Raw genomic sequence first — 26,089 nt, forward strand, 5'->3', positions numbered from 1 at the left:
CATACTAGCACTACTACTGGAATTTGAGAGTCTAACTTAGGTACTTGATCTACCATCTCCCCTTGGCTTTAAGCCATCATCATTAGTCTGTGAACACTAAACTAATCTCAGAACTGAACTGTAATCATCATTATATACTTACACTCTGATCAACACATGCTCGCCTTACTAAACACATTATTTGCCTCTGTTTCCTCACATAATACTAATATCACATCCACACCATTATGCTTAATTTCAAGTCGTTAAACTTAAATTTTCTAACTCACATAGTTCAAGCCTACTGATTCATTATAGCACAACTATCCCCATGAATACATAATCTATTCAATCTGGATATCGTATCCCATCTTGTCTACTGCTAAACTCCTGGGTTTATGCTTCTAACTCTGGGTCATATGCTATTATAGGATTTTGAGAAGGGATTTGATGACATACCTAAATTTGGGTTTGAGAAGAAATTGTCATGATCATGGATGAAATCGGGACAACTTTGGAACATAACTAAACTGATGCGATACTATTGAGCATATGGGAAATGCCATAGTTGTCTGCATGGACTGTCTGAGAAAGCCCTATCTTTAGGATTTTAAGCTTCACTGTTTCTGTTACCTTGAAAGTAAGGTGGAGTTAACATGAGTGAAGAATGATGAGAATCTACATGAGTTTCTTAAGAAACCTTTATATAGCACGATCTGAAACATGAAAAAAGGAAAACTATTCCTAAAATATCTTATAGCCTCCTGCACATAAGTGCGGTGCACAATACACGCATGTATAAGACTCTACTAGATGCAGCTTTTAGACTTCCTAGGACACTATTGAACCTTAGGCTCTCATACCAAGTTTGTAACACCCCGATTTTTTGAACTAGAATGCTACATGGTGCTCATGACCACGAAGGAAAACAAGTTAACCCATGACTGATATTTGTACCTGTATACTGCATAATATATCCTAAAATATGGAAATATGAACATGAAAGGCCATAAGGTTCAAACTGAATAAACGTCTGATAACAAAATGTCTGAAAAAAGGTATAACAATACAAAAATAAGTCATAAATACTGAAAATAAAAAGATCTGAATATCTAATCTGACATCTAGTCTGAAAGCCTCTAACTGAACTAATAAGGAGTTGAAGGAACATGTCTCCAACTAAATCCATCTAGAAATTGAATCGTAAATTTAGCAATAATCATATCATCCTTGAATGAGAAGAACTCTCTGCAAAATCTGAACACTGGAATACTACTACTGATCTGGAGCTCGTGCCTCTGAACCTTTGGTGTAATATAAGAGAAAGCACCATAGCGCAAATGTGTCAGTACATCTGAATGTAATGAGTATACGAGTGAGGTAGGCTAAATGCAAAGGGTTATATGCATAAACAATACTGACTGATATGAACGTGAGAATACATATATGCATACATAACTGTAACTGAACTCATGGAGATACTGACTACTGATTCTAAACACTGACAACATAAGTGTACTAATACTAAGATACTGAATAGATGAACGACTATTTCTGACAGTTTGAATTATGAAGAACTAGTCTGGTTGATAGTGTCTGACAGTCGTGAAGCTGAATACTGATATCATGAATTCTGATAACTAATATGATCGATACATGAGTTCAAAAAACTGATATAACTGATATAACTGTGATGATCGGCCTAACCGATGTAACTGATACTGAGCGATTGTATCTGACAGTCTAAGTTCTGATTGAACTATCTAAGTTTCATTCTACTCGGAGTAACTATATCTGAGATCAGTCCTATCTAGCGAGTGATCATGAGTATACTAATAATGAGGATGATTTGACTTAGTCTGAGATCAGTCCTATCTAGCGGCTGATCTTTAAACCTAATGATTCTGATACTGATTAATCATAGTTGAGATCAGTCCTAGCTAACGGGTGATCTTGAAGTCTATTTACAATGATAAACATTGACTGTATCTAACAGTACTGAATCTGTACTACTAAGCTGAGTTGACTATTTCTGAAAGCCCTGATTATGTAACTAAAACTATGGGATGTGTTCATTTAACAGACATGCCCCAAGCTAAGCTGACTAGGGTCCAATATCTGCCCTGACTGGAAGGGTGTCAGTACCGCGCCACCAGTAATGACATTTGTTGTGGAGTCAGTCCTAATCTAGCGAATGACTCCTGGGATCAGTCCTATACATATAAATGTGCTAACGGGTGACCCCTAAGAATTTTACTCCTATCTAACAGGTGACATCTCGTACCTACGTTGGCTACGTAGTTCTGAAACTTAGGGATTGCTTCTACAGATATCAGACCTAATCTAGCGGCTGAGTCCCCATCCCTAAGCTCACTCGGTGCTGAATTCTACTCCCATCTGAAATACACTGAACTAAATAATTGGGCTGAACTGAATAACTTAACTGAATTGATTTTCTGAACTGATACTAATTAACTAGACTGATACTAGTGGTATTGTTTAGCGGAGCTAAACTAAGTTTACTAAATTTTGATGACTAATAAAATGTACTGAGTTCTGAGGACTGATTGAGAGTACTAAAGTTACTGAGATTGACTGTGAATACTGAAGTTACAAACTGAGTACTGAGATTACAGAACTACTAAGACTACTGAGATTTATGAGTTTTTCTGAGTCACATGACTGATTGAATTCTATAGATCATGTCTTAACTGAGAGTATCATCATAACATGACATGGCTCTAAGCACACAACTATTTTTTTTTTGGGTACGAATACCCCCAGGACTCGGTAGAAGGAAACTGACACACATGACAGACTTGATCATAAGATTTGAGTCCACAATTCATAATATCATAAGTAGGGGATATCATATTTCATATAGTTATTCAACATCTTAAACATTGTAGGGAATGCATAGGTATATTTCGTGTACATATTGTATATCTCCATTATCTTACAAGCTTCATACCACCACAATAGCAACACATGAAAAGTATGGGATTCATATTGAAGTATATAGCTAACATGGACTTGTCATTTAGACATCATAGAACCATACAAACATGAATTTCTAGCATCCTAAGCATTTTATCAAACACCTTGCATGCATTCTTTAAGGCATAGGTGAGTTTCATACTTGTACCATATTAAACCACCTAAAGTTCATGGTTTTCAATTAACAAACATATATATTTCATGAAAACGCCTTTGGACATCACAGTGAAACTTAAACAACAATCGTCAACATGTACATACTTATATCACCACAAAAAGTTTACAAAATAATATTTAAAACTTGGTTCTTAAGCTCTGTGAACGGATTGGATCCATAGATGAACACTACGCATACATTAGAAAGGAAACCTTGATGATTTGCTGGAGATTTCTTGGATTTGGGAAACTAAATTCTCAATTATCTTAGAAAAATACTTGAATCTTGCTTTTGAGAGATGAGTTTGATGGAAACCCTAATCTTGTGGTTGAGACGTAAGAGAAAGTTTTTGAGAAGCTTAACAGATGAAAAATGGAAAAAATTACACCTCTTTAGGGTTATAAGTCGTGGAAGGTGAATTAAATGACCAAAATACCCTTATGAAATAAATTCCCAGTTGCTCAAAATCATACCTGACGATATTTGTGACAAGGCATCAAAAATGTCACCACACAAGAGCTGAAATTGATGGTTTCTGCCTAAGCCTGATGACATTTATGACAAGGCGTCAAAAATGTGATAGACCATCAAAAATCCCGTCACACAAAAGCTGGATTCTTCCTGACAACCTTCATGATAGAGCGTCACAAATGTGGTAAGCTACCACGAATGTCGTCACTTAGGAGCTGATTTCTGCTAAAAGCTGACGACCTTCGTGATAGGGTGTCACAAATGTGGTAAGCTACCACGAATGTCGTCCCTTAGGAGCTAGTTTCTTCCTAACACTGACGACCTTCGTGATAGGGCATCAAAAATATGGTAAGCTACCATGAATGTCATCACACTGTTTCTAGCCTGATATGCTGGAGTAAAATAGGAATAACTCTTTGCTCTGATATCAAATTTAGGTGAAATTGGTATCGTTGGAAAACTAATTCAATTAACTATCTGTTCATAGGTGATGATATAAAAAATTATAAGTATAATGAGAGATATACTCATTTTAAGTTGACTATACCAATATCCTTCTCAAGAATTCAATTGGTAAGGAATGTTTTGATTCGCCTGATAGATGGGAGTTATTTGAAGCCTTAATATACATCTAACTTAATCATAAAACTATAAAAGAACTATGATATACTATGCATGAGCTTGGTACATTGCTCTTATATTGGTTTGGATTTTTCGGGGTATTACAAATTAAAATCATATATGAGAACTTTTGGAGCGGGAATGGTTACACTTTTCCCCCTTTTCTTTTGAATTAAGATTATGTAATAATCTCATTTTTCCTGATAAGAAACGGGTTGGGTCGGGTCAGTTGAGTCGGGTCGGGTCGGTCCACACGGGTGACCCATTCCCGTAATCCAACATCTCCCACTTCACACATGGTGGGCACGACTTGAACCAGTACAACATCAACAAATCACCAATTCATATGGCAAATGGTTTGTGCGACCTGTGAGTATTACGAGCTTTACCTATAAGGTTTTACAAGCTATACTTAGTAATCCAATCATATGTGGAAAGAATTCTCTACTAATATAAGAATACTAATACTCACAATACCAGAGACATCATTCACTATTTCAGTAGTTACTTATCTGATCCCTCATCCTCTTAAAGAGGTGAACTCGAGTTCATAATTAACTTTATATACACAATTACACTTGAATATTATATGGTCAGTGTAATAGCCGGCTTGTGTAAATAAGTTAAAATACTCATTTTAATCATCTTCCCTTTCTACTCTAATTTATCTGTTACAAATCAACTGCTTTCTTAGACATGCACCGCATTGCCGAATCTCTCATGGCTATTAATAACATGCTAAAGTAGCAACACTGACTGAAACTTCAAGAAACTGTTAAAGATCTAAGGGTATTTCAATGAAAAGTTTAAAATAACTTTTAGGGCCTCACACAATGAAGAAGCAGGGATTCATTCTATCATTAGCCCATTGGTCACTAAGCACACGTGGTATGAAAAACATGCTACAATGTTATCACCTTTTATTGGTATGTGTGTCACATTCTTTTAGTTATTCAACATCGTACAAATCTAGGTCTAGATACCTCTAAATGTCTAACCTGAGTTTCTTTCTTTAATAATCCTCAAATCCATATTATTACAGAAACTCAAATATAGCTTTACAAAACAAGTCATTATCCTATGGTGGAACTTTTCTCTTCACGTTCCTCGACATAAGAGGTGATTGCTCGTGTGAGAGCCAATCTCGCAACTTGTTCAACACACTATATTAATAAAACACTTTTTGCAAAGACTCTTATATTCATAATAATTATAATCAAGTCATCTACAATACATAAACATAATCATATCCTACGTAATCCTAGAGACATAACATGTTTCTCAAACAAGTCTCTAGATATAACCTTAGTAAATGGATCAGCTATTATTTCTCGTGTAGGAATGTATTGTAAAATTATTTCTCCACTCGCTACTATGTCTTTTATAAAGTTATACTTAATATCAATGTGTTAGGTCTTGCTGTGATATTTAGGATTCTTCATATATGCAATAGCCGCTTGACTGTCACAATATAAAATCATGGGACCCTTAGAATTCTTTGCGAAGTTCAAATGCTCAAAGAATCTCTTCAACCAAACTGCTTCTTGTACTTCAGATGTACAAGCCACAAATTTTGATTCCATAGTTGATAGGGCTGTGCAAGTTTTTTTCTTACTTTTCCACGAAATTGCACCACCTATTAGCAAGAAGGCATAACCGGAAGTTGATTTTCTATCATACTGGTCACCAGCCCAATCAACATCTGTATAACCTCTTATGGATAAATCGGATCCACTATTGCATAGTAAATAATCAGCAGTTCCCTTCAAGTATCGAAAGATTCTCTTTATTGCTTTCCAATGATCTCTTCCTGGATTAGATTGATACCTGCTAATTAGACCTACGGTATAACAAATATCTGGGTGGGTACACATCATAGCGTACATTAAACTCCCAACTGCACTGGAATATAGTAGTCGATACATGTCTTATTTTTCTTTTTCAGTCTTTCGACACATTTCAAGGCTTAAAATTTCACCTTTTGCTATAGGAGTATCCATGGATTTGCAATTATTCATTTGAAAACGTTCCAAAATTTTCATTATGTATGTCTTTTGAGATAAACTTAAAAAAAAATTGGAACAGTCTCTTTGGATTTTAACACCCAATATATAGTCTGCTTCACCCATATCTTTCATGTCAAATGACTTTAAAAGATATGACTTAACAGTTTTTACATACTCCAAATTATTTTCAGCTAATAAAATATCATCCACGTAAAGTGAAAGAATCACAAACATTTCATTGGACTTTTTCACATCGATGCAATGGTCTTCATTGATCATAGTGAAATCAAATGAAATCACTTCCTTATGAAATCTCAGGTACCACTGCTTTGAAGACTGCTTAAGGCCATATATAGATCTGTTTAATTTACAAACCTTCTTTTCTTGGCCTTTAACAAGAAAACCTACAGGTTGTTCCATGTAGATTTCCTCTTTTAGTTCTCTATTTAGAAAAGTGGTATTCACGTCCATTTGATGTAATTCTAAATCTAAACGTGCAACTACAGCTAAAAACAATCGAATTGAGGTAAACTTCACAAATGGTGAAAAAGTTTCCTCATAATCTATTCCAGCTTCTTGAGTAAAACCTTTTGCCACCAATCGTGTTTTATGCCTTTCTATTGACCCATCTAATTTGCGTTTGACTTTGAGAATCCATTTGTTCCCAATAGCTTTACCTCCAGAAGGAAGGTCAACTAGATCCCAGACTTTATTGGTTTTCATGGACTCTAATTCTGCTTTCATCGCTTTTATCCATTCATCTTTTTCAGGACTCGATAAAGCCTCAGTCATATAATTAGATTTATCTAATTCTGTGGGAGATACCAGAAATACGTAATCCTCAATCTCATAAGATCGTTTAGGCACACCTTTTCTTGTACTCTTACGTAATTGAAGTTCAGATTCCTCAATAGGATTTTGGGATGCAGAACTCCCACATAGACCAGGAATCATTTCTTGATCAATTGAATTATCAAGCATGTCCTGCGACATTATTTTGGTTATCTGAATTCAACATTTCGTAAAAAGGCTCATTTTCCTTACTTTCATTCCTTTTTGAAAAAATAATTTTCCAGGAATGTGACATCTCGTGATTCAATTTTAGTAGTACTTCCATCTTCCAATTCACCAATGAACACATATCCTTTGGATTGTTCAGAGTATCCTATAAAGATACATTTCTTTCCTTTTGGACTTAGTTTTTCAAACTTACCAAAACGATCTTTAATATAAGAAGCACAACCCCAAGGTCGTAGATCATTAACGTTTGATTTATTACCAGTCCATAGTTCATAAGGAGTAGAAGATACTGATTTAGAAGGCACTTTATTCAATATGTATGCCATAGTTAATAACGTATCTCCCTAGAAGGAGATGGGTAAATTTGCATGTGCCATCATGGACCTTGTCATATCCAACAATGTTTTATTCCTCCTTTCAGCTACACCATTTTGTTGAGGTGTATAAGGAGTAGTCAACTATCTGACAATGCCTTTTTCAATACACAGTTCTTCAAACTATTTTGACAGATATTCACGTCCTCTATCGGTTCTTAATGTCTTTATACTTTTGTCTAATTGATTGTCAACTTCATTCATATATCTTTTGAAGCATTCAAGTGCTTCTGATTTATGAGATATCAAATAAACATAACCAAAATGCGTAAAATCATCAAGGAATGTAATGAAATATGAAGCACCAGTCCTTGCTCTCACATTCATTGGACCATAGATATCAGAATGGAATAATTGCAATGGGAATTTGGCTCTTTTAGCCTTCCCAAATGGTTTACGTGTAATCTTTTCAGCAAGACAATTTTGACAAGTTGGCATTTCAATTTTGGAGAAAGAACCTAGATGTCCTTCCTTTGCCAATATATTCATTTGGTCTTGCCCTATGTGACCCAATCTAGCATGTCATGTAATTATATCAACATCATTATTACTAGAATAACATGACATTACACAACGGTCAACATAATAGTCATAAGTTGAAGGATTACAATCTAAAACAATAAAGCGGTCATGGTGATGTCCAAAACCATAAAAAAAAACATTATCTAGAGTAATTCTTACATAATTACGACTAAAGAACAAATTAAAACCAACATCTAAGAGAACAAACACAGACACTAAGTTTCGTCGAATTTTTGGAGCATATAGGACGTCATGCAACATTAAAGACCGGCCTTCATGCAAATCTACTTTGCAAGTGTCAATCCCTTTGACTTCAAGTCTTGCATTATTTTCTACATATATCCACCTTGATCCAGGTGAAACACGAAACGTTTCTCGCTTTCGACTCACATGGTCGGTGGCTCCTGAGTCTACAATCCACATAGGATAAGATTCAGTTAATAAAACAGTGCTAGAAACATATGTAGCACTTAGAGATGCGTTTAGAAATGCTACCTTTTTCCCTTCAGGACCTTCACAAGCAAAATGCCCTAGATTTTGGCAATTGTAGCACTTCATCTTGCTCTTGTCTTTCTTCTTAAAAAAAATTTTCTTCTTCTTGAAGTTTGGCTTGTTCTTTTTCTTAGAGGGTCCTTCTTTGGTCTCTTTACCTTTCCCGTTCTTTTTCCACTTCTTCTTATGCTTGAATCCTGAAGAGTCCTTACCACTTGATTCAAGCCATAAAGGCATTAGAAACATCTTTAGCAGCACCAAGCCGCTCATCTTCAAGTTCAACATGACGTGCAACATCAGAAAAAGTTTTGATATTGTCATAGTGGGTTAAGTTGACCGTCAGGTGTTCCCAAATATTGGGAAGAGATCGGATCACTGTCTGAACCTGCTGCTCATCCGAGAGAACATGACCAGCACTTTTGAGTTGAGTGATCATATTAGACATCACCCTAAGGTGTTGTTTGATGCTTCGATCATGACGCTTCTTGTAAGTGTCAAATTTGATAGTCAGTTGTCTCGAGCGGGTAATAGAAGTACCCAATATGTTCCTCGCAAGTATGCCCATATGGCATTGGCAGTAGGAAATTCCTCACACTCGTGTATGAGGTCATCAACCATAGAACTTACTATGATTCCACGTGCAATGGAATCAACCTTTTTCCAAGCCTTATAAACTTCAAGGTCTCTCCTGTATTGTGCAGTATTGCCCTGTTCTGGTAGACTTAAGACATGGTTAATACCTTCGAGAGCATTTTACTCTTCAAGTACACACCACATCTTACGATTCCAAATGTCGAAATTGTCTCCATTAAGTTTTTCTCCTTTGTTCAAGTGAATAATTATGCTTTCAGATGCCATGTCTGTTATTAAAAGACAATTACGCAAGTATATTATCAATTATTTATGCAATTACACATTCAAGCAAATCATTTCACATAAAGGTTTCATGTTTAGTGTATAATCGAAAAGATACTTTAAAATCCAATCATCATATACTAACTAAACACTTAACCAAAATTAGAAATTGATTTCTTAATGTGCATTATAATGATAGCTTACAATTAAGTCGTTTAAAACTCAAACAAATGAATGAAATTCATATAAAAGGAGATAAACAACTTAATATATATATATATATATAAAATAAAATTTATAATAACTTCATGTTACAAGTCAATCTAAAGATAAAAGTCATCCCATAAAAATTCGAGACGACTTATATACACCCAAAAAGGTTCGCTAGACCAAATCTCGTGGTAAACATTAATTAATCTCTCACCCCATGAATCACGAAGAGAATTTACTAAAATAGCCAATGCTTCCAAATCTGAGATTTCTACATGATTTTCTAGTTCTACACGTTTTAATTCAAACTGAATAAAACTAGCAATTGAGCCATTAGGTGACATCTTAATTGACTTGAACTCTTTCATCTTCTTCTCTCTTTCCCTTCGTATAGCCCTTTCATTTCGTAACAGATTTTGTGTCGCTATGGGGACACCATTTCGTATGATCTCTCGACCTCAAAAACATGCCCTTCGACGACGTTCTCTTCTACCTTGTCTCTTTGCTCGATATCGTTAACTCCAACTTGGAGTGATTCGAGTTTGTCCCCGTTCATCCATTTCTGAAATAGGAACCAAGAAACATTAAGAATGGTTGAACCACTCAATGTAACCTCTTATGCTACAATTTATCGTAGAAGGCAAAATCTATTATAGAATAAAATTATGGACTAATTAGGACAAGAATAATATCAAGTCTAATTCAACCACTTATTATTTAATTCACATTAATGAATAATGATCTAAGATGACAAACAAAAAATATTTTCACTAATATTATAACAAGTTCATTTAATAATTATAAGCATCAGTTCTTAAATAATTAAAATGAAACAGTAGAGAAAATATCAGTGAAAATTTAAAATACAGTGCTAATTTAATAGCACTTTTTTTTTTTCTATTATGCACCCTTTTCTAGAAAAAAGCATTTACTGTTTTTATCACCAATTTGACAAAGTCAAAAGTAAGGCAAAGAACAATCCAATTTCTTTACACGGATATTACGCCTTCATTATTATTTTAAAAAATTATTTAAGAGCACTACATAGTGTACTTTTACAAGTTGTACATCACTTCGCAATTTCATTTAACATTCGTTATTTCAAGGAAAGAAGGAATAGTTTTACACCCTCTTTTGCAAAAAAATATAAATCGCCTCATCCTTGACAATTCTTTATCATTCACAAACAAACAGAACTTTTAATTATTTCTCAAAAAAAATTGAAGGATATAGAAATTCCTTTTTGCACAGATCTATTATAGATCTTGTTATGCTACTCCTTCTCCTTTATTTTTTTTTTTTATTTCACAGAATTAACAGAGTTATGTCATCAAACGAAGGAAAAAGATCAGCACCAAAATCCGTGGTTCAAAATTGTGATTACGTTCTGGACTACATTGATCTCTTATAGGTATGTCCATTTTCAATTATAAGAAGAGTTAAACTTAAACTCAACATCAAAATCATGTAAATCGGAGCAATTTAACCTGACTCTGATACCATTGAAAGTAATTTTGGAGCAAAACAATAAGTTGTGTACCTTAAAATTTGCAGCGGATCGTAGTTTTTGCTTCCGAAAAGATTTTGCTCTAAGTCGATTACGTTTCTTGTGGAAACGGAATGATATTTCACGAACTAAATGCTTTTGTTTGGTGTTGTGTCAATTTTGATTCTATTTTTTCAAGACCCAATTTTTCTCTCTGTATTTTCTCTCTTGCACTTATCAGAAAAGAGAAGAAGAATTAAGATCATATATGAGATCTTTTGGAGCGGGAACGGTTACAACTGCTCCCCTCTTTTTCTTTTGAATTAAGATTATGTAATAATCTTATTTTCCTGATAAGAAACAGGTCGGGTTGGTCGGGTCAGGTCGAGTCGGTCCACATGGGTGACCCATACCCGTAATCCAACATAGGATAAAGTTAGATTTTACGTAAGTTCTTTATGACTGTTTATCCTATTTGATTATTCTCTTTGTACATTTTATTCAATTATTTTAATAATTATACTTCCAAATTTTCAGTCTCTTTTTATATATTGAGCTAATAGTAGTATGATTCACCTTCAGGAGCATGTTTAGTCAGCATTTTCCAAGCAGAATCATTCCTTATCACAAGGAGCAAAGGAGAAAACCATGCATCAGTAGAAAAAAGACTTTTCTTGTCAGATTTGCAAGTGTTAGATGCACAGACTTCTCATGCATTATCAATTTTTCTAAACTTGAATTCACAGGATTCACGATTTCATCATCTCTTTATGTTGTTAATATTGATAGCTAATAATATGGTCAATTCATCACAGAGTGAGATAAATTCACAAAGGCAGGTTCACATGTATAATAAAGGGAAAGTCGAGACATGTAAAAGCAGAAAGGTGAAGTTGACAGAGAGCTACTTACAAACCCCCTTCCATTTTTTTTGAATTCTTGACCCAGAATACTGAATTGGCAACGCGTTGAAAGGAAAAACTCCACATATGCACGGTCATCTACTATTGCTGCAACACCACCATGGCCAGGACCATCTTTTAAAGCTCTAGCATAATCTCCAGGCAGATTAAGAGGAACAAGTCTAGATTCATCAATGAGCAGTTCTTGAATCAGATAATTATGAGAAAATGAACCCAACTGATAACCGTTAGGTTCCTTTGTATTTACGAAACTTCAATTCCTGTAATTGGTGAAGAAAGTTTCTGCACGGTAAGAATTGATGTGAGACTGGCAGTGTAGCTTGAATTTACTGTCAAAAACACAAAATAGCCATATAAGTAGGACAATGCGGCCAAGGGTGCTGACAGTGTTTTCTCCTGTATACAAAATTGTTCTTTGTTATAGAAGCTCATTCAAGTGTAGCATAGAAGCAACTTGACCAGCATAAGTTACTTACTCTGGGCAGTAAAGAGAGTTGAAAAGTTGAACCTGCAAAAGAGTTTTACACAAGAAATGATCAAAAATCTGTGGAGAATACATGACAGCCTCTTTCATCAAGTAAATATATGCTAATTAAGTAGATAATGTTTTTCCAACTCACCATAAAACAGAGACAAGCTGTTTACTTGGAGGTCCACGAAAATCATCATTTAATCTTTGTTCCAAAATCCAAATTACAGTGCCAATGATTAAGAAAAACACACCAGTGATACACCACATCTTTGAAAAGTGCAAGCACCGTATAATCAACACCCCATTCACACTCCTAATTCATTGTCTCAGGCAATCGTATTGTAGAAAAGGAATACTCGCATGAATGGACGACGCTGTGACTGTTTTATCTTTCATGGGATATTTCAGACCAGTCATCATATCATTCTTAACAAATCGATGAAATGAAGTGATGATATCAACAACTATATCTATATATATACAAGCAGCAGTAATATAAGCCATTAATGCATGTGAAATATTGAAACTAATAAGCCATGAGACATAATATTATGTCCACATCCACTTTCAATCTCATTTGTTTTTCCAACAACTTAGAACAAATAAGCACTCCGATTTGAATCACACATAATAATCATCAAAAATGGGAATACAGCGGCAACAAGCATCTACGACAACAACTTCATACATAGATTAGTCCTACAAAATGGAGTCTCAATAAGGTAGAGTGTATGCAATCTTTACCCCTATCACAGAGGTTGTGAGTTTTTTTCCAGTAGTAGACCCTCAGCTCAAGCAAAACATCCATAAGCAATTTTGAGAAAGTGTAAGGAGTACAAAAAACATCAGATAAGTATGCAAAGCAGCTGATATTAATAGAAAAGAAATTACAACACAATAGTACATAATTTAGGTAAAAGAAAGTAGAGATAGTAACAGAATCCGATTGACAAGAAACAAAAATTTTACATTAATAAATCTTGAATAAATCTCAAGGTTAATTGCAAAACTCGAGTATAACAGCACTATAAATGATACTATGAATTGTCATTCAAAACCATTTCCAAAATCAGAGTATAATTGATATAAAAATATAAAATATAATACTACTGTTTTGTTCGAGATAAAAACACAATTTTAGAAAGTTTTGCAGATCAATTCTACTATTTTCAGTAGATACACCACCACATGCAAAAACAAATCAACATGGATGCTTACCAATCTAATCAAGACACTGAAAGTCACAAACTACCAACAAATCAAACCCCAGTTTTATAGCAGATTAGACCAATTTGGACATAAAATACATAATATCTACCATAGATTCATCCTTACATCAATAGAAAAGTATAACACATGCCTGAAGAATAAGTATAAACAACAAATTTTGGTAACTTAACCATGTCGTCCCGGCTTATAATGATTATTATCAGCTGCATCAAGCTCAGATCTCATTTGCATGTTCAAATCAGAAACGAAAACAAATAATAAGGTAGAAAATGTTAATTGAAAATATTGCAAAAATGACAAATTACAGGGACCCATTTCGATTTCATAATGAAAAAACATATTTGAGCTTAGTTTTTTACCTTAAAAATTAAAATATTACCGAGTTGTGAATGAAGACAGTAATGAGATTTTGATACAATCAGCAGATATGAATAAGGATGTTACAAATTAAATCCATAAAATCAAGTTAAATCACCAAATGAGAAAATTTGGAAGAGGATGCTAACTCTATATAATTAAAGAAGAAGAAATTTTACTTTAAAAATGGAAAAGGAAATTAATAGGAACAAGAATCTGCCATTTTTTAATCAACATTGAAAAAAACTAAAGATGCAGGTAATTGTTCAGACAAAGAAAAACAAATAACAAAATGTTTCCTATTCTAGATCCATCCATGTATATTTTATTTTATTTTATTTTTTTAACATGGAATGTCATGTAATGGGTCAGATCATTATTTTAATTTACTTTTGGGCTGATATTTATGGGTTGAATGTTTATTAATAGTTTGGACCATATTTTTATTTAATAAAGTCAGTTGATTAAGCAAATATAAAATGTATTTGTATTAAATTTATTAGTACTTAATATTAATGGTAGTATATTGCTTGAAACTACATGCGCCTAAACATTTGCATAAGTTGATTTATCTTGATTTTATGAATTTTTGGTAAGTTTAATCATTTTAAATTTTTAGTATGGTAAACCAATAATCATATTAATAATTTAATAATTTATTTTATCTATTTATTAATTCTTAACGATTTGGTTGTCATTTAATTTATAATATAATATTCATAAATAATATAATATTAAATTATCTATATATCGAATTATATTTCAACCAAAATCATAGATAATGAATTGCCATTTCAAATATCTAAAAACGTGAAAACATTGATAATAAATTGAATAATTTATACAAATTATATATTGTCACGACCCGAACTAGGACTTGGCCGTGACGGACATCCCGAACCATGAAGGCCCGAAACGCCCTTCTCTATCTGGTAATCATGCACAACATTCATATAATAAAAGAAGATGCGGAAACATAATCTGCTGAAGAAACATGATCAATTCTGAAGTCATTATAAGTATGGAAACTGTAAATCAACTACATCTGACTCAATCTGCGAAATTTCTACTACATGAAAATCTGACAACTGTCTGAAACTGGGACAAAGCCCCCAGTAGACCAAAACCATATCTAATAATAGTTGTTTGAAAGTAAACAGGCCTTCTGGAATAAAGAAGGCTCACCAACTGGGCACTACAACTCTGTCTGATAAAATCTATTGCTTTTCTGGACCCCTAAACTGAGCCTCAGAACCTGGAGGGAAAAGGGGGCTCAATACAGATGTACTAGTACGCAAAGTAATCCAAAATAAAACTTTTATATAAGTGTAATAGTGGAGAGCAATTTTTTAAAACATCATGCATAAACAATTCTCAAAACATATGGGCACTTTCTGAAAATCATAAGTCATTCTTGTCAATGCACTGTCTGTTCTTTGTATTATTTCTGAGTTTTGTGGTACGCTCCTACAATTCTAAAATCCCACGGGCTGTATGGAATACGCCATTGACTCGGCGGAGAAGCCCCCAACTAAAGTGTGCCGCAAGGGTTGGAGTTTCTATTTTTGATACACCACACGACACTAGGCCAGCATAATATAATATACCCGATCGACAAATCACGATTTCGGGCAATGAGTTGTCTGAACTCATTCCTCCTTCGGGGAACCACCTAACGTCTTTTTTTTTTTCAGTTTTAACCACTTCTAAACATACATCATTCTAAATCTTAAAATCTGAAAGTCTGATTTCAAGCATGCATTCTATTCTGTTCTAAATTATCATGGCATAATCTGAATTGGTGTCGTTACGCCAAGACTTGCAAGTCCTATTTCTGAGCCATATTATAATAAGCTTGATGTTTCATTAAAACATAGTTCAGACCACCCAAACATGCAGATAGTACAAGAGATTTCATGTTCTGAAGCATAAATCAAAACTATGCAAAAATCCTTTAAACATATGGTGGTCATGTGCTTTTGGCAAAATCATGCACTCTTTCCTTATATGAATATTTTCAACATTTATTAACACAACTACCCTCTCTTTTGAATTCCAAATCTTAATCCAACCATAACACAATTCAAGACATTTTGAACCATGCTTTTCAAGGATGCATTCAAAATATCTATAGCATATGATAAGTAAAGGAAATTCAAAACAAGAGAGGGATTTTACATAAGGCATGCTCTCAATTAAATATCAACCTTAAAACACAAGAATACATATATATACAATTTCGAATCAATGTGGGGAAGGTCAAAAGACCAAAACAATACCTTCAATATTTCTAAAACATGAATGATTCATAAATCTGAAAACCCTTTTCTTAAAATCATGATTTCTATGCCCATGAGATGTTAGGAAAACTCCGCGTACCTCTATTTCAGAGAATAATAAATGATTCTTGAAGCTTACGGATTGGGGATTCCAAATCTCTAATTATCTTCGAAAACTCACGGTTGAATTTTGAATTATTTGGGATTCTTGTTTGAAATCCTAGAGAGCGTTCTTGATGAATTTTGATGAAAGTGTATGTATTTAGGTGTATTTGGGATTAAATCCCGTTTTTGGATGGGTTTGGGGCCATGGAAAATGTCTAGTTTGACCTTCAAATTTAAAATTCGGGACTAGAACACCGTAAAAGGCTTCACCGCAATGTGCTAGAAAATGCAGTGAGCTACTGGAATTGACAAATGTCAATTTAAGGCTCATCGCGACGCGGTGGCCAGTCAATCGAGAACGCTAACACTAAAAATGCTCTAACTTCTTTACCAAGTGTCCGTTTTAGGAGAATTTGGTATAGATAGAAAGCTAATTCGAACATATTTCATTTGATATATAGTAAGCCACCCAGTTCGTTATATACAAGGATCTATAGTTAATTAAAGTTGACTCAAGTTTCGACGCTCACTAAAACTTGAACGATAGGAAAGCTTTCAACTTGACCTTGAGTTAGGGGACCTTTATGATCTCAATTCATGCTCAAATAGGTTACCACACTACATAATTGATTAACATGAAAAATTTACATAGGATTTATGGCTTTTGGATAATCTACGCATAGAAATGATGGTTTTCCTTCTGGCCCAAATCATGGGGCATTACAATATCTCTCCTTTGGGATCATTTGTCCCCGAATGATGGGTAGGAACGCTGAATATTAAAGTTATGGAATAACGCGGACCTGATTTGTCTTGTAAGAAAGGATATAACCGATCTGAAACATTTAAACTTATATCATGAAACTGAATTCTTAGCTGACTTGACTTCACTTACTTCAAGGAGCTGATTTATGCTGAGAGTTTAAGATTCCCTTAAAGTGTTCATGATCAAATCATACATATTGAATTGAGAATTGATAACTTATGCAAGTACAAATCATGAGGCAACATGTCTTAGATAGCACTAGGTTACTGTACTGCCAGAGCTAAAATACTTGGAAGCATTTGAAATTATGCTCTACACTCTTATGAATCGAGTCATGACTAAGTAGCTGAATCGGAAACATGATGCTTTGACTGAACTGAATTCACAACTTACATGGATGAAATAGATTATCTCTTGGGATGGTCATACACTTAAGACTTCAGATAGTAGAACTGGGTGAAAAGGTGGAAAACCATAGTAACTTGTCTATCTGACTGTTAAAATGAATTACTAGCTATACAAACTGAATTATGCTGGACCCTCATACTTAGCTGAAGTATATCAATCAACACTCTTTCTAAAGAAGTCATAGTAGCGTTAGGGAGAAAAGAATCTTGGACACTAGTTACACCAGACATCTATCTAAGGAATTGTAACGCCTTAGAAAATAGGTCCCGGAGTGTCACACGGTGCTTGGGGCTACTAACCCTTTGACCCATTTTTATTCAGTTCAACACAAATCAATGGGGTTTTCATAAATAACCCTCAAATATCAACAGAGTAATCATCATCCAAGAATAAAAGAATTTCAAAAAGATAACAAAATATGACTTATTAGTCAACTCCCAACATCTATACTAGTCTGACAAGCCTCTAAGAAAATCAATAAAACCAGCGATCTATTGAGACATGCCCCAACTGACTCATACTAAGTTATCAAATGTAAATAATTTTGTGAAACCAACATCAGACATCACGTCCTCGAAACATGAGGACTCACCATAACAGAGGATGTAGAACAGCGTGCCCGAAGAATCACTGTCGAACCTGGAACTGAGCACCTGAACCTACATTCCGAGAAAATGCAGCCCACATTCGAAGATGTGGGTCAGTACCATGGAAAGGAACCGAGTATATAGGGGTGTATGCAGTTGTATAAACATCATCATCATAAATATTTATAAGAAATATGCAGGATGTATGAAAGACTCACATAGCCCGAAGAAAATCATCATAATCATGAGAGGACGAAATAAGTACAATAACACATGAGTCATCATATAATTTGTCAATCACTTTCAATTCATCAAGAATATCAATTCTCATAATGTAAATATCATTTAAATCTTTCGAAAGACTAACTTTCACAATTCTACTTCCAAATCACTTCACCATTCACCATAGACACAAGGAAACACACACACACTGGAGATCCTATAACCGACATAAACCATATGAGCTACATGGATCCAACGTACAACCCACGTTGGGGAGATCCATCCTATCCTTGCCATCGGAGTAGGACTATCGATATCAAATCCACACAAACTAGTGATCTATCGATATCAAATCCACACAAACTAGTGATCACTATATAAATTAGCCTCATGCTCACTCCTACGGGGGCACGTAGTTCTAGAAAAGTAAGGTCTCTTTATACCTTCCACTCGGTGCTAAAGATTTCTCCCGAACTTAGCTCAGATCATTTCAAAGACAATGCACAACAAAACAATTTCAATAATATATAAATATACATCAGGAGCCATCATGCTTCCCATCTATCAAAATCAACCACATTGTGGATTTTTTTCACGCTCGAGTTCAAAATAACTCCATTAAGACCAAAATATCAAATCATTCAAAATATCTCAAATATTCAACATCAACGTGCTTATAACACACACTTTCTTAAAAAAACACAATTTTCGATGGGGATTCATGACCCAAATATCAAAATCATGATAATTATCGTTCAAGATTCATGCTTTATATCTCCACACATGTAAATTCATCTTTCAAAATCATAAACATCAAGATTTCATAATAATCATCATAAGATATGGGTTCATGCTTCAAATTCATAAAAATCAAATAAAAATCATGTCTTTGTAAAGAAAATTACTTTTGGGCACAAGAATGAAAGAGAGTTCTTGTTGAGAAACCCCACATACCTTGAATGATGAACTTTAGATCGATACTCGTTTTTGAGATGTTAATCGTGCCTTTGAATGATGGTTCTTGGAGTTCTTGAACTAGGAACTTGGAATCTTGAATAAATTTGCAGAATTAATGGTGAACTTTAGAGGTTCTTGAAGTTCTTGAACTAGGAACTTGGAATGTTGAATAAATTTGCAGAATTAATGGTGAACTTTGGAGGTTCTTGAAGTTGGATGTAAGAGCTTAGGGTTTTATTTTTGAGGGAATTTGATGAAATATAACATATAATGCTTCTAATAGGCTTTAATATAGGGTTTGGACGGATTTTGGGTGAGGGGGAATGACCAAAATGCCCGTAAAAATCAAAGAATTCTCGAATCTGTCCTTTGATGGACTATTTTGATAGTCTGAAGTAGATCAACCATAACGTTTTACTCCGATATCCAAATTGGATGAAACTAATTTCATTAGAAAGAGGACTCTCATATATTTTCATTAATATATAGTATCTCACCCACATCATTGTGTACGAGGAGTTTTGATCGTTTGAAGTACCAAAAATTTGCTTTTGATAGGCTGAAGCAGATCAACCATAACTTTTTGCTTCGATAGAAAAATTGGATGAAACTAATTTCATTGGAAAGAGGACTCATAGATCTTTTCGATGATATATAGTAGATCAACCAGATCATTATGTACAAGGAGTTATGATTATTTAAAGTTGGAAAAAAAATATGCCAGGCCTCAGTACTTTTTCCTGCACGTTTTAATGTTCACTACTATTCACGGTTCAATCGACATATTCATAACTCGTCGCTCGGGTGTCCGTTTTGGATGATCCACATATCGTTGGAAATATTATTCGATACTCTATGCAATGGTGGTTCATAATCTAAGACATTCTAGTTATTTTGTTTACTTCATTTTGGTAGTTATTTATTCATAATTAGGTGCTTTTCTCAATGATGGATGGATGACGACCGTCTCAATAGAAAATTAGTCATTTAATTGCATGTAAATGTTTTTGTGGGTCACATGACATTATAACATAAGTATGTGATGGATCATTACATTTGAAACACCTAGGCTCTAGTTGTGACTCTTGTTGTAATTGTTGGTTTTAGTTGAATTCATGTAATTGTTGGATCGAGAATCTATAATGCTCCTAATTAAGTTGGTCATGTGCCATGAGTGTGTAAGACTGTTGTATATTCCTTATTGAAACTGATGCTAGAACTTGCTTGGTGTGTGTGTAAAGCGAAATAAAGATTGTGAGTTTAGGAGATGATTTAGGCATTTCTTTGATAGCCATTGTTCATACCTTCTTTTGACCTACCTTTGTACATTATCTTAGCTAGCCCCATTGAGCCTTTAGCTTGTTCTTTTGTTAGCCTCATATGTAGCCTATCCGTTCTTTAATAGACCGTAATTTGATCCCAAAGCTCCTAAGCGCTTTAATGTAAAATCAATGTGAGTTAGGAGTTTGACAATAAGGGGAAAAAGGTGAAATTGATCCCCCAAAGTCTAGTTATTGGCGTGAGCAATTGATGTGGTTGGGAGTAGCTAAAATTGTTGAAAAAGTTCAAAATTTTATCCCAGACATGTTATAATGAACCTGTTTTGGCCCTGGTCCTTCTTGGATATTGTGCACCTCAACTAAGGCAAATTGCTTAAGTTGAGGGTGGCTATTATAGGGGTGTGTAACGTGAAAAGGGTGCAATACAAAAAAATATTTGAAAGGGTTGCATACTTCTACCATGGTGTTAGTAATTAAGCTTAACAAGTTGGGGTGAAAAGCAAATTTATGAAAATAGCAGAAGTGGAAATAGGTTGTTGTAGATTGGTCTTAATTGCATAATGTAGTGTATTAAAGTGCTTAGGGAAGATAGTCACTATTTATGGCAAAAATAGTTCCTACCCATCCTTTAGCCTGCATTACAACCCGTAAAATACCTATATGATCCTAATCTTATCATTCTAATATTAGTGGAGTATTACACTTAGGGCAAGCATATGGTCATCAGATGTAATTTGAGAATTCTTTGTGAGAGTGAGAGCAACTTGACTCTTGTACCCATTTTTTTAGAAATTGCATAATTGTGAGTGATTATGGGTAACTTTCTTGTTGTGAGGACACATGGTTGATGAAGGTTAGGTAATTTATATGATTTCTATGCTTAAATGATATGCAAGAAATCGTCAACTTAATGCATCTATTCTTGAGGGTAGGTTTTCTCTAGTAATAATTCCTGAATCTACTTCATGTTCATAATTGTTGTGTGAGCCTATTTGAGCATCTTGTCTTTCTTTATGGTGCTAAGGCTTGTGTAATATGTATAAATAGATATGTTGTTCGAGGACGAACAAAGCTTTAACTGTGGGGTGGTGATCTTTGGTGTATTTATACGCCTAAGCGCCATAATTTATCCATATTTTAGCTATGTTTAGAGAACAAAGTGCCTAGTTTATTATGTTTTTACTCTACTTCTATGTAATTGAGCTAACCGATGTGATTAGCATGATTTCAGGTATTAATAAGGTAGATGAAGACATTATGGGACTATGGAATGCGGATGGAATATGACACAAGAGAGAGTAGCAACCTGGACCAAATGTGGCACCTAGAAACTACAATCTGAACCAAATGTGATGCATGGAAACTTTCTCCCGGACAAATTTGCCATTTATAATAAGTTGAGAACTTAGAAGGAAATTATGAGATAGAAGGTTATTAAAAGACATGTTGCTGAATTTTTATTGAGGTTCACATTCTGTATTATTTTGAAAACAAGAGAAAGCAGCTTAGCTTGAGGAGAGAGAGAAATGTTTTTCTCTCTTATTTTCGCTATTCATCTTCTCCACCAAGATCGTTCTAAGTTTTGGTATGATGAATATTTCTATTATGATTTTCGTTTTATTCATGAGTAGCTAAGTTTATTTGTTAAGGTTATGGAAACCTTGTAGTATATTCTCTATTGCTATGGATTTTTGAATTTATGATGTGTTAATCCACTTATATCATTACTCTCTTCGTTATGATTGAATTCTCGTGGTTGCAAACATAGGGAATGTGTCATTATAGCAATAACTTGTTCGATAGAAAAGTTACTGTTTGAAAAAGAGAGTAGTGACAAGAAAATAGGGTTTTCAACCTCTATTTTACACGTTAAAGCCTTAGCAAAATTAACTACTTGGAGAGTTCTTATGATTGGTTGTACACTTTGGATTCGAGAGAACTAAGGTGAATAAATCCGTGATGGTTGAGAAACACTTGGATTTAGAATTAGAATACATCTCTCTATAAGTGCATGCATGTATAAATCCTTATTACTCATAGTTAATAGAGAAGTAAAAGCTACAAGGTGGACATAACCCTAACTTGTCATTCTTTGTGATCAAATATTAATACACATATTGATTCATTGTTATATTGTAACTATCATTTCAAATTTAAACTAAAACCCCCCATTCAGGAACCTCTGACCATAGTCCAGTAACAACTGCAATATTTAGTATCACAGTATTCCCTGTGGGATTCGACACCCAACCTGGCAGGGTTCTACATTTGACAGCGACCGCTTACTCTCTCGTAAGAGAGGTGTAATTTGGGCGTATCAATATTATAATAAGCATGATCTTTCATTGAATCATAGTTCAGACCACCCAAACAAGCAAATAGTACAAGAGATTTTATGTTCTGACGCATAAATTAAAACTATGCAAAAATCCTTTAAACATATGGTGGTCATTTGCTTTTGGAAAAATCATGCACTCTTTCCTTATATGAGTATTTTCAACATTTATCAACACAACTACCCTTTCTTTTAAAATCCAAATCTTAATCCAATCATAATACAATTCAAGACATTTTAAATCATGCTTTTCAAGGATGCATTCAAAACATATATAGCATATGATAAGTAAAGGAAAATCAAAACAAGAGAAGGATTTTACATAAGTCATGCTCTCAATTAAATCATCAACCTTAAATCACAAGCATACGTATATATACAATTTTGAATCAATGCGGGGGAAGATCAAAAGACCAAAACAATACCGTCAAGATTTCTAAAACATGAATGTATTCATAAATCTGAAAACCTCTTTCTTAAAATCATGATTTCTATGCCTATGAGATGTTAGGAAAACCCTGCGTACCTCTATTTCGGAGAATAATTAATGATTCTTGAAGATTATGGATTATGGATTGGGGATTCCAAATCTCTAATTATCTTCAAAAGTCACGGTTGAATCTTGAATTATTTTGGATTCTTGTTTGAAACCCTAGAGAGCATTCTTGATGAATTTTGGTGAAAGTGTATGTATTTAGATGTATTTGGGATTAAATCCCGTGTTTGGATGGGTTTGGGGCCATGGAAAATGTCTAGTTTGACCTTGGAATTTAAAATCTAGGAATGGAACACCATAAAAGGCTTCACCGCAATGAGCTGGAAATCGCAGTGAGCTACTGGAATTGACAAATGTCGATTTAACGCGACGTGGTGGCCAGTCAATCGGGAATGACAACACTAAAAATGCTGTAACTTCTTCACTAAGTGTCCGTTTTAGGCGAATTTGGCAACGATGGAAAGCTAATTCGAAGACATTTAATTTGATATATAGTAGGCCACCCAGTTCATTATATACAAGGAGCTATGGTCAATTGAAGTTGACTCAAGTTTCGACGCTCACTAAAAATCGAACGATAGGAAAGCTTTCAACTTGACCTTGAGTTAGGGGACCTTTATGATCTCAATTCATGCTCAAATAGGTTACCACACTACATACTTGATTAACATGAAAAATTTTCATAGGATTTATGGATTTTGAATCATCTACGCATTGAAATGATGGTTTTCCTTCTAGCCCAAAACACGGGGCTTTATATATATATATATATATATAGTTTCGTCTCTAACTATCTCTTTGTACCTAGAGTTATATATATATATACTTAAATATAATATCAAATTTTAAAAGTAAATCATTTATATTATACATTTTGAATTTTTATTTTCCAAGTAACAACATTCTGAAAGTTTTATAACAAATACGCACATTATCCGAGCATCACACGGGTACTATACTAGTTAAAACTTATATTAAGAGACTCAACATTATACTATCTTATTTATAATCCCCTGATTCAGACCGTAGGATTACCATATAATTCATACCTGGAATCTCTCCACCTTACACAATATCATGAATAATAAACTAGGAATGCACCACACTTAGGAGCTTAGAATCTCATCTAAGATATATATCTCTTCTGGAGCACACATCTTCCCTTATAATTCTTAAGATTTCCTCATCATCCAATGTTTTTGCCTTCATTCACTTATTCATGTAGATCCCGCATATATCACACTTACTTTTTCACACTTTTCACAAGTTGACATATTAATTTCTAGCATACGTTATGTCAAGCCCACTGTATCAAATCCTAACTAACATTATCACCCTCATGCTACCCTTCTTCTTACCACGACAATCATCTAAGGTCAAGCTTTACGGTCTAGTACTAAACATAGATAGCAACACTCACCCACTTATACTACTTAGAATTATTGCTACCAAAGATAATCAATTAACACTTGGTTATTGAGGGCTCATGACGGAATAGTAAATTTTTAATCTCGTCTCACAACCTATTTAGTTGCAATCTATCCGTGTATTTTTTTCACACACACCTACTACTTATTCAATGACCTGCCTAAACTACATTCATAGCTCTAAAACAAGTGGGGGGTATTCTCTTTAAAACACAAGGGGTAGCCTAAATTTGTCAATTCTTGACCACTCTATCCTCCTGTTCACAACATAGACTTAATCTTTACTAACACCATCGCATGTCATCCTAACTTGCATCCTAGTTCAAGTATACTTCTAAGTACTCGTATCTAAAAATCCTTGCTCTACTAGCAACCATAAAATTTACACCTTGACCAATACGTAAGGACATTTCATCTCATCACTCAGTTAATGGATAAATGACTTTAGTTACATACTTCAATCAGTTTACCATCTCCACTTTTAGGCCACTAAACTTCTGAATTCATATTTCTGGATGTAGATTTCATTCTAGTGCTTATGACTTACAACACGCCGAACTATACTATCTCTCAAGTGAAAATACTACCCAGGCAATGGCATACAACCTTTTTCGATTTAAGATGTCATCAGTAATAATGTTCAAAAGGCCTGAGAGTATGATTCAAATAAACAAGGGGGCATCCTTTCGAAATGAAGAACTCAAACACACTAATGGTCTCTTCATAATCTCTTGTCCAGTCTCTTAACTTTTTGTTTGGCTCTATCTATGGGAACTACATCGATAGAAATCTGACCTTTACTGCCTCTACCACCTCAAAGGTGAAGCATAGAAATAACAATTGGAACAATGAACGAGTTTACATAAGTTTCTTACGGTAGATCTATTGCGCGATCTAGAGTATAAAAGAATAGAAATATTTCTTAAATGCCCTGCAGTCTCCAAATCATAAGTGTGGTGTGCTTCACACCTATAATTAGGACACTACCAGACACGGCTTCACAAACACCCTAGGACACTTGAACTCTGGACTCTAATACCAAGTTTTTCACGCCC

At 34.3% G+C, this 26,089-nt stretch overlaps 1 long non-coding RNA gene and 1 other non-coding gene across 2 annotated transcripts; one reads left to right on the top strand and one right to left on the bottom strand.

Annotated features, from left to right (window-relative positions):
• The first annotated feature begins 10,763 nt into the window (after positions 1–10,763).
• On the top strand, positions 10,764–12,566 carry LOC124887248. Its single transcript, XR_007044621.1, has 2 exons — positions 10,764–11,115; positions 11,773–12,566. It is a non-coding gene; the product is annotated as an uncharacterized LOC124887248 (long non-coding RNA).
• LOC107841001 lies at positions 10,978–14,620 on the bottom strand. Its single transcript, XR_007044620.1, has 3 exons — positions 12,734–14,620; positions 12,590–12,621; positions 10,978–12,509 (listed from the first exon to the last, which is right to left on the bottom strand). It is a non-coding gene; the product is annotated as an uncharacterized LOC107841001 (transcript).
• Positions 14,621–26,089: the final 11,469 nt, after the last annotated feature.

Source organism: Capsicum annuum, chromosome 9 (assembly GCF_002878395.1).
Source record: "Capsicum annuum cultivar UCD-10X-F1 chromosome 9, UCD10Xv1.1, whole genome shotgun sequence".
In the NCBI taxonomy this organism is placed as follows: Eukaryota; Viridiplantae; Streptophyta; class Magnoliopsida; order Solanales; family Solanaceae; genus Capsicum; species Capsicum annuum.